Raw genomic sequence first — 9,896 nt, forward strand, 5'->3', positions numbered from 1 at the left:
CAGGAATGGTGCTTTCCCAGCACCACTCTAATCTTGACTCTAATCTCCAGCATCTGTAGTCCTCAGTTTCGCTACAAAATGAAACAGCCTCTCCACACCCACCTTGTTAAAACCTTCACCCTCCCCCCACCAAGGATCTCATATGTTTCAATCAAGTTGCCACTTTCTCTTTTACATTCCAGAGGATCCAATCCTATCATATACGACCTTTCCTCAAAAGCCAGCCCAAACCTTTCAGGTACTAAATTGGCTCTGAACCTCTTCTAATGCGTTTCCATCCTTCCTTACATCAGGGTGACCAATACATTGCACAGTACCCTGGATAGCTGAAACATGGTCTCCTATTTTTTATATTCAATTTTCAAACTACATGACAATGTTTCATCAGCTTTCCTAAATACTTGCTTTAGCTAGAAGCGAGTCGCTTACAATTTATGCACTCAGACACAGAGGTCCCTCTACACTTCCAAACTCTTCACCATTTAGATAATATTCTTCTTTATAATCCTTCCTGCCAAAATGTACAGTTTTGCATTTTCTGACATTATACTTCATTGGTCTGATTTTTGCCCACTAACTTTGCATTGCAATATGTTTTTGAGGCATTCTCTAGGCCTCTTTACAACTTACTTTCCTACCTATCTTTGTGTCATCAGCAAATTTGGCAACTAGACTTACCTTCCCTTCATCAATGACATTGACATAAATTGTAATCTATCAAGATCTCTATGGCACATCTTTTGTAACATCTTGCCAACCTGTAAAAGATCCGTTTGTGTCTATTACCAACTCCCTGTTCACCAGCCAACCTTCCACCCAGGCCAGTATACTACCCTTTACACCATGAACTTCTACTTTCCACAATAACCTTTGTTGTGGCACTTCTTCAAATATTTTCTGGAAACCTTAGGACAGTACATCCACCAGTTCTGCTTTATTCACAGCACATGTTAGTCCCTTAATGAATTCCAGAGGTTGGTTAAGTATAATTTCCCTTTCACAAAACCATGTTGACCCACCGTGATTACAAAGAATAAACAACAATACAGCAATGGAAATGGTCCTTCAGCCCACCATTATCTTGAACGCATCTAAGTGCCCTGTTATAATTTGTTCAACATTAGCATCTAATGTTTGCCTTATGACAGATATTAATCTAAACGGTTGTATCTGGTCTGTTTTTCCCCTTCAGCTCTTTCTAAATAAAGGAGTTGCATTTTCCATTTCCCAATCCAATGGGACTAATCCTGAATCAAGGGAGTTGTGGAAAGTTAAAACCAATGCAACAACTGTCTCACTTGCCAATTATTTTAAGACCCCAGAATAATGTCCATCAAGATAGATGGACACTTGTCAGCACTCAGCCTCCGCACTTTACTGAGTACCACGTCTCTGGTGACTATGATTTTCCTGAATTCCTCCCTCCTTTTCATTTCCTGAATGTCTCTGCTTCTGCAATGTTATTTCTATCCTCGATAATAAAGAGTGATGCAAAATACCAATCCAATTAATTTGCCATCTCTTCAATTTCTATTATTAATTCTCCAGACTCATTTTCTGTAGGAACAATCCCAATTATGCTCACTCATTCTAAAATATTTATAGAAACATTTGCTATTGATTTTTACGTTTCCGGACAGATTTTTCCTCATCCTGTAATTGTCCTTGATCAGTTGGACACATCTTCTAAGCAGTCTGTTCAAGATGTTACACTGCTGGAGCAGGTGGGATTTGAATTCAGACCTCCAGATCCAGAGGGATTGTCATTGCCGCTGCACCAGAAGAGTCTATAATGTAACAATTTGCTTTTTACTTCCATTTGATGTTAATCTTTAACCTTGGCAGTTAACCACTTACGGTGGGTCAGACCCTTTGAATATTTCTTACTTGGTGGAATATATGTCGGTGTGGACTTGTTGGGCCGAAGGGCCTGTTTCCACACTGTAGGGAATCGAATCATATTTAGTATGTGTGTTTCAAAATATCCCTTTAAGTATCTCCCACCGTATTTCTGTGTTGAGTATTGATTATTTTGATTATTATTGGAACTGCACTCATCCTGGAAAGTGGGGAGCATTGCATCACACTCCTGACTTTTGCTCTGTAAATTGTGGACACACTTTGAGGTCTCAGCAGGTGAGTTATTTACTGTAGGAGCTGTGCGAGGAAAGTTTTTCACACAGAGAGTGGTAGGAGCCTGGAATGCGCTGCCAGAAACTATGTTAGAAGCAGGCACATTGGCAACATTTAAGAGGCATCTGGATGATTATGTGAACAGGGAGGGAACAGAGGGATATGGATCGAATAAATCGAATGGGGTGGCACAGTGGTTAGCACTGCTGCCTCACAGCGCCAGAGACCCAGGTTCAATTCCTGCCTCAGGTGACTCTCTGTGTGGGGTTTGCACATTCTCCCCATGTCTGCATGGGTTTCCTCCAGATACTCCGGTTTCCTCACCCAATCCAAAAATGTGCAGGTTAGGTGAATTGGCCATGCTAAATTGACCGCAGTGTTAGGTGAAGGGGTAAATGTAGAGGAATAGGTCTGGGTGGGTTGCGCTTCAGCAGGTCGGTGTGGACTTGTTGGGCCGAAGGGCCTGTTTCCACACTGTAAGTAATCTAAAGGCAAAAGGTTTGTTTTTTTAAGTTCAGTTAGAACATGATGATTGGCACAGGCTTGGAGGGCCGAAAGGCCTGTCCCAGTGTTGTATTTCTCTTTTAGTCTTTTGATTTTTGATTCCTAGCCTTTGACCTGCTGTTGTAGCAGCATCACGTATATAGTTGGTCCAATTCACTTTCAGCTCAATGGTATTTTCCACATTGTTGACCAGGAGGGATTCAGCAATAGTAATGCTATTAAATGTCTAGGGGGTTTGGATGGATTCTATTTGTTGGAAATGGTCAACACTTGTATGGTACAAATGTGTCTTGCCATTTAGCTGCCCTAACCTGGTGTTGTCCAGGTCTTGCTACATTTGGTCATTACCCTACTTGCCCTGGAACTGAGTGATTTGCTCAGAAGCCATTTCAGAAGGCAGCCATGAATTAACAACATGACTGTGTGTCTGGAATCACGTTTAGACCAAACGAGGGAAGAATGTCATATTCTCTTCTCTAATGGATATGAAGGGCCGGGTGTTTTTAAAATGGTGATCAATTATTGTTGTCAAGATAGCTTAGATTGAGATGATGAGTTTTCAATGCCAGTTGTTTTGGTCAATTAAATTAAATACCACCCGCTGGTGGGATTTTAACACATTGGCTCAGGACAGTCGTGTGGTTAACTGGCCCAGTGACGTTACATGTCTCCTTCATAAGGGGAGGTCCACTCAATGAAGCAGAGGTACAGTTGAGCTTGTATTGACACTGGCTATGAGGAGATGTTGTGAGTTGTGCATTAAGGATGACAGAGAGGATTCATAGGTCCCAACTGTAGGATCCTTAATCAGGGAGATTGTCAGGAGGAGAGAGATCATCTTCCCACAGGGAGTCAAGAGGCTTAAAAGATTCTCCTCTGAAGGGAACAGGAGCATGTGACCAGGGAATGCAGCAGGAATCCAGCAGCACCAAGATTTAACGACTGCATTGTCTGTGGCCATCATGCATTCTTTGAGCACATTTACTGCATTGATAACCCGACGTGTTTCTCTTCATCCTCACACACTTTACAATGCTGCAAGGCTCGACCAAGCTCTAATGGCTTCCATACACCACCAGCTATCCAACTGGGGCAGGTATATCAGCTAAACACAATGGGACACAGTCACTGCCCTTTTGAGGGACAAACATTGCCCTTAACCATTGCAGGCAAAGCGGAAGTGATGGGGACTCACATCTTTGGGTCCACTCAGTTCTACAGAAGAGATGGGTCTCCACACCATGGGGCTGTGACATCTAACATCGCTGAGAATATTGAGGACGATGGTACAAACTTACTTTAAGCCCCTTGTCAGTTCCCAGCAGACCACTTGGTTACCCTCTCCCACCCTCCACTCTTTCTCCTCAACCTTTCAGAAGATAAGGAATTGTCACTGCCCGACTCCGCTCTATTCACCCTCCCTCCAACCCCCAAAAACCGTATACCCCTCCCCCCAACCAGTTTGCACCCAGGAGAAACGGAAAGAGAGATGGCAATAGCACAGCACTGATGAAGAGGCCCCTTCACTTGGTGTGACATTTTAGCTTTGAGCTTGGCTCAGCACCAGGTATTGCTGGGCTGCAGCCAGTCTAGTGGAAGGAAAAAGGATACTTTGTGTGCCAGCTCTCTGGAGGACAAGGTTACAAATCTATTTTGCTAAACAGAACTCTGAAGACTTTGACGGGGTTGGCAGACAAGACAGTGCTGATGAGAATGCTGATTGTGTTTGAAGGGCTGCTGGATTGCCGCTATTAGAGGAGCCCAGCTCCACTCTGGTACAGGGGGTTGTGCAGTGATCTGCTATCACTGCGGTAGAGGAGTTGAGCTCCAGTCTGGTACAGGGGGGTTTTGCAGTGATCTGCAGGGGGGTTTTGCAGGGGCACTGTCGTTTTTTTTCTTTTATGAACCATATCCTTTGTCCTGTCTGTAATACTGCAGCAACATTTCCTCCCTGTCTAAGGCAGAGACATCGCTCCATACTCTGCCAGCGTCAGGCCTCTGTCCAAACCAGCTTTACAGCCAATCGGACATCAAATCAAAACACCGAGAGTGCGGGATTCCTCCCGTCTGTTAGTGAGTGACAAGCAGATGTGTCGAGGGAATTCCAAGTTTGTAATTTGAGCACCAAACAAGCTGCGAGCGTGTCAGAATCTCTGGGCACACTTATAGAATGTCCAGCTGGCCCACACAGGGTACCTTGTGGTTGGTAGCATGGTGTGCCCTACACAGAGGGCCCCCAGATACCAGTAACACAAAGGAGGTTGGTTTTGCTGCAATAGTCTTTGTTGGCTTAATATCCCTGGATACAGAGTTTTCAGGCAAGTTATAGATGGGGCAGCATGATGGCTCAGTGGTTAGCACTGCTACCTCACAACACCAGGGACCTTGGTTTGAATCCACGTCAAATGTCTGTGTGGAGTTTGTACCTTCTCCCTGTGTCTGCGTGGATATCCTCCGGGTGCTCCAGTGTCCTCCCACAGTCCCCAGATATGCCGGTTAGGTGAATTGGCCATGCTAAATTGCCCAGCGTGTTGGGTGCATTAGCCAGAGGGAAATGGGTCTGGGTGGGTTGGTGTGGTCTTGTTGGGCTGAATGGCTTGTTTCCACACAGTAGGGAATCTAATCTAAAAAAGATTGGTGGGGTATCATTACTGGTTAAAGATTACAGCTGTCAGGAGATATAATGCATCAAATGTGGCCAAATGGATTGAGCTCAAAAACAAAACAAAAGCAGCCACAGTGTTAGATGTATATTATAGACCCATCCAAAAGGATTGAGAATGAGAGGAGCAGTGACTAGAGGAATAACAAAAAGATCAGTCCTTCAGCCACAGCTATTCACAATATAAAAACTGGATGATAGAAGCAAATGTAGCCATTGCATAATGAGCCCAATGAAAGTTGATATACAATTAGACTTAGGAAATGAAGCTTGGCAAGTGGACAAAATGGCAATGGTTGACTATTTTGGAAGTAGTGATCATAAATAAGTCATTGTTTCACCTGTTTAGACCTGTCACTGTTTAGTCAGAAGTGACATCACTGGTCAATGCTCCTGTCCCACTAACCATTTCATGTACATTTCATTGGTTTAAAAAGAGCTTAAAGACAACTTGAAAGTACTATACAATTTGTTTTTTCCTTCTCTTAACAGTGTACGTAGATACTGTTCTTACAAAATACCTGATCCCATAGACAGAGAAAAGCTATTTATCTACACAAGAGGATCTCACCTTAAATTTCAGCCGGGCCATTTAGGGGTGATGTCAGGAAACACTAACATTAGTGGAACCCTAAATCTTTTCCCCACCGGTATGTTATTGTGGGTGGGGGATCAGTTAAAGTTTTCAAGACTGGGATTGATAGAGTTTTGTTCTGGGAATATACCACATGAACAATCCAGAAGAAAAGTTAACAGCTACTGCATATGTTGTCTCGCTGTAATAACAGATTTAATTGTGTCGAAGTGTCTACTCTTGAACAGAGTTTCTGATTTGAGTCCAAAGATCAGAACATGACACAATGCACTTAAATATTGTGCATATTTCTTGTCAGGTGCTGTCATACAGTCAGTGGTTTACACGGTTGCAAGTCACCAAGGCAGAGCATGTTATGGGTTATACCTCACTGATCTCTTTCTCTCCATCTCTTACTAAAAACACATTCTGACTGGCTTCCTACCTTGGTAATGTTGGCACTGTGCCATTTTTAACAATTCTAAACAGGCAGGTCAAGCGTTTAGCTCATTAACTGCACACTGCATGTGAGCAACTTCTCTGAAACTACTTGAACTTGCCCTGGATCCGATCAATATCGGCATTACAAGCAACAGTTACATCCTCTGAATGCATTTCTAAACACTGATGTTGAGGAGCAGTTGTTGGACTGGGGTGGACAAGGTTAAAAATCATACAACATCAGATTAGAGTCCAACAGGTTTATTTGGAAGCACTAGCTTTCAGAACGCTACTCCTTCATCAGGTGACTGATGAAAGCTAGTGCTTCCAAATAAACCTGTTGGACTCTAACCTGACGTTTATCTAAAAAATGTTGACATGGCGATCAGGATTCCAGTACACCATCTTTCTGATTGCAAGGCAGCCTGTATGAGAGGTACAGAGTCTGAGAAATAGAGTAAGTGTGTGTGCGTGCGTTCGTGAGAGAGAAAGAGTGTAAGTCAGAGAGAATAAATGTGAGCTGAAAACAAAAAATGCTGGAAATCACAGTGGGTCAGGCAGCATCCAAGGCGAGAGAGGAAGCTATTGTTTCAAGTCTAGATGACTCCTCATCAAATTTGCTCCTAAAATAAATGTGAGAGTATGTGAGCATTTGAGAGGGAGTGTGAAAGGGAGTTTAAGTGGACGAGAGTATGAGTGTGAATGAGCAAGAGTAAGTGTGAGAGAAGAAGTGTGAGAATGAGTTCTGTCTGTGTGTGTGTAAAAGTGAGAGTGTGAGAAGTCTGAGACTGGGAGTGAGGTGGACACACACACACACGGACAGAAGTTGGCTGGGACAGAAGCATCGATATCGTACACACAAATACTACAGCATATCCTCCTCTTCCCTTAGGGACTCCCTATCTATGCACTGGCCAGTGAGAGAAGGAAAATCCAGGCTGAAAGGATTTCTGCCGAGGCCTGGTTAGAGTGTACTCTACCAGAGGGGAAGGTAAGGTTGGTGTTTGCATATCCACCTCCTTATCTTGGCCTCACTCCTTCCCTGATGACCAGAGCATCGGGCCTTGTTTGGTGTCTCTGGCTCTGTTTCTTGATTGAAATGCTAGAAACAAATTATTATTAGTTCGCTCAGCTGCCTGGAATATTTTAATGGTCATTTTTATTCATTACTCATCCTTTAAATTATCAATTCAGCTTCAATTTACTTTGATATTGATTTATTTTTGCTCAGCAGTTTATTTATGTTTTCCTCAAACTTTAAGTTTTCTTTTGTTAAATTTGTTAAGGTTAATATTATACTTAACCAGCTGTCAAGCAGCTGCTGCTAACTTCTTACTGAAGGGGAGTGCAAGGCTCATAGGAAGTCCGATTGGAGAAATGGCAAAGAGATTGTTTCTGGTCAGTCAGAAAGAGGAAGTGTTCGAAATGCTCAACACACCCAGTGACATCTGGGCAGAGGGAAAACGAGATCAGTGAGCCTTAGTCAGAATTACTGCAGACACAAAAGGCTGACTCTGCTTCTCCCTTCACCTTCGCTGCCTAGCCTGTTGAGTATTTCCAGCATTTCTTGCTTGGAGATCAGTTTTCCAGCTATTACATTATCTGCTCCTTGTTGGGCACTTGTAAATGCGCTTAGTTTCAGTTTATAATTAAGTATATTCATCACTTGGTGCAAAGTGTAATTTTTCTGTTAACAAAGTGCACTTGTGTGAATAGAAATAGCACATATTTGCAGGTGAAATGGTCGGTGCTAATTTATTGAAAGGTTTTGTTATTTTTAAAATTGATAGTCATACACCAATAGAATATGTTAGTTCAAGGTGTTCTCGTTTGTACATGGGATTATTGGTTGTGAGCCTTTCAAGTTTCAAATCTTTTCATGTTGCTGCCTGAATATTACATCATGCCAGGTTCAAAGGAGTGGAGCTAGTTCCACAATATTAACAACCAAGATACGTGTGCTTGTCTAACACAGCAGTGGGTATAAAGTGTGTCAAATTGAAGACTAAGCTTCAGATGGTCTTTGTAAATAGAGTCAAAAAAAAAACAAAAGCCAATAGGTTTTGCTAAAATGTAATAAAATAGTTCAACTCCACTGCCCGCTGTGACAATTCACAGGCAGCAATGTTATGTGAGTTTGCGGAGTTCTTTTGGGATTTACTTCATAGTATAATTACTGTCACGGAAAACCTTTGCAAACCTTTCCTGGTATCTTCTTCCCTCTGCTGGAAGTACATTAAATTGCACAAGGGCTTTATTATTTTAACAAACACAGAAATTGCTGAAGAAGGTCTGTGGGAAAAAAGTAGAGTGAAGGTTTTGAGTCCAGTGAGCCTTCTTCAGAACAGATTGGAAATGTTAATTCTGCTTTCACTCCCTCCTCCAGTGCATCGACCTCCATGTTTTTTTTTTCAAAATAACTGTGATGCTTCTCATGGTTGAATATATTGCTGGCATTCACCATCTGGAGTAACATATGAAAAAAAGATCTGTATTTCTCTAGTGTTTGCCAGGCCCTCAAAACCCCCAAGCCCCCTTACAGTCAATGATGTAATTTTATTTTTCATAAATTATATGATGTAGAGTCATAGAGTCAAAGAGATGTACAGCACAGAAACAGACCCTTCGGTCCAACCCGTCCATGCTGACCAGATATCCCAACCCAATCTAGTCCCACCTGCCAGCACCCGGCCCATTTCCCTCCAAACCCTTCCTATTCATTTACCCATCTAAATGCCTTTTAAATGTTGCAATTGTACCAGCCTCCACCACATCCTCTGGCAGCTTATTCCATAAACTTGAGAGCCATATATTAGCACAGTAAGATCCCACAAACAGCAATGTAATAGTGATCTGGAACAAAGTCAGTTGAACTCCTTCGATTGACTTCAGTTTAATGCTTTGTGATCTTTTGAGTCCATTGGCAAGTTCAGGTGAGGCCTTAGTTTAATGCCTCACAGTGCAGCACTCCCTCAGCACTGCACTATAGTGTTGTCCTAGTCTCTGGAACATGGCTTGAATCCACACTTTTCTAAGCCTGAGGCTTTCAGTAAATGGAATGCTGAGTTGGAAGTGGAGACTGCAGGTTAAATTTCAACCGATGATCTAAGATGGGTTGAAAGATCGCTCTCAAATTCACCTGTCCTGTGATCTTCCAGCAGACAATGCTGGGGTGAAGATTTCTAAATTCTGACCTTTGCCAAACACACGGATTTTAAAGTCAGTGGGAAACGTGACATTAATGCAGCAACTAATCGACCCACCAGGCATCTGTGAGGAACTCCAGCTCTATTGTTCCTGTCAGTAATCTCCTCCAACCCTGCAACTCCAAAGCCATTTCGGAAATCTTGCAGGCCCCTAATTTTATGTGCTTGGCCACTGACTGGCATGGCTTCAGCTGTCTGGGCCATAAGCTCTGCAAATCCCTTTCTGGATCTGTCTCTTTTTTTAAAAACTTCTATTCATGGAATATGAGTGTTGCTCACAAGGCTGGCATTTGTTGTCATCTTGATTCTTGAATTAAATAGCTTGCTGAGCCTCCTCAAATGGCGGTTAAGAGACAATCACATTGCTGCGGGTGTG

This window comes from Chiloscyllium plagiosum, chromosome 13 (genome assembly GCF_004010195.1).
Source record: "Chiloscyllium plagiosum isolate BGI_BamShark_2017 chromosome 13, ASM401019v2, whole genome shotgun sequence".
Taxonomy (NCBI): domain Eukaryota; kingdom Metazoa; phylum Chordata; class Chondrichthyes; order Orectolobiformes; family Hemiscylliidae; genus Chiloscyllium; species Chiloscyllium plagiosum.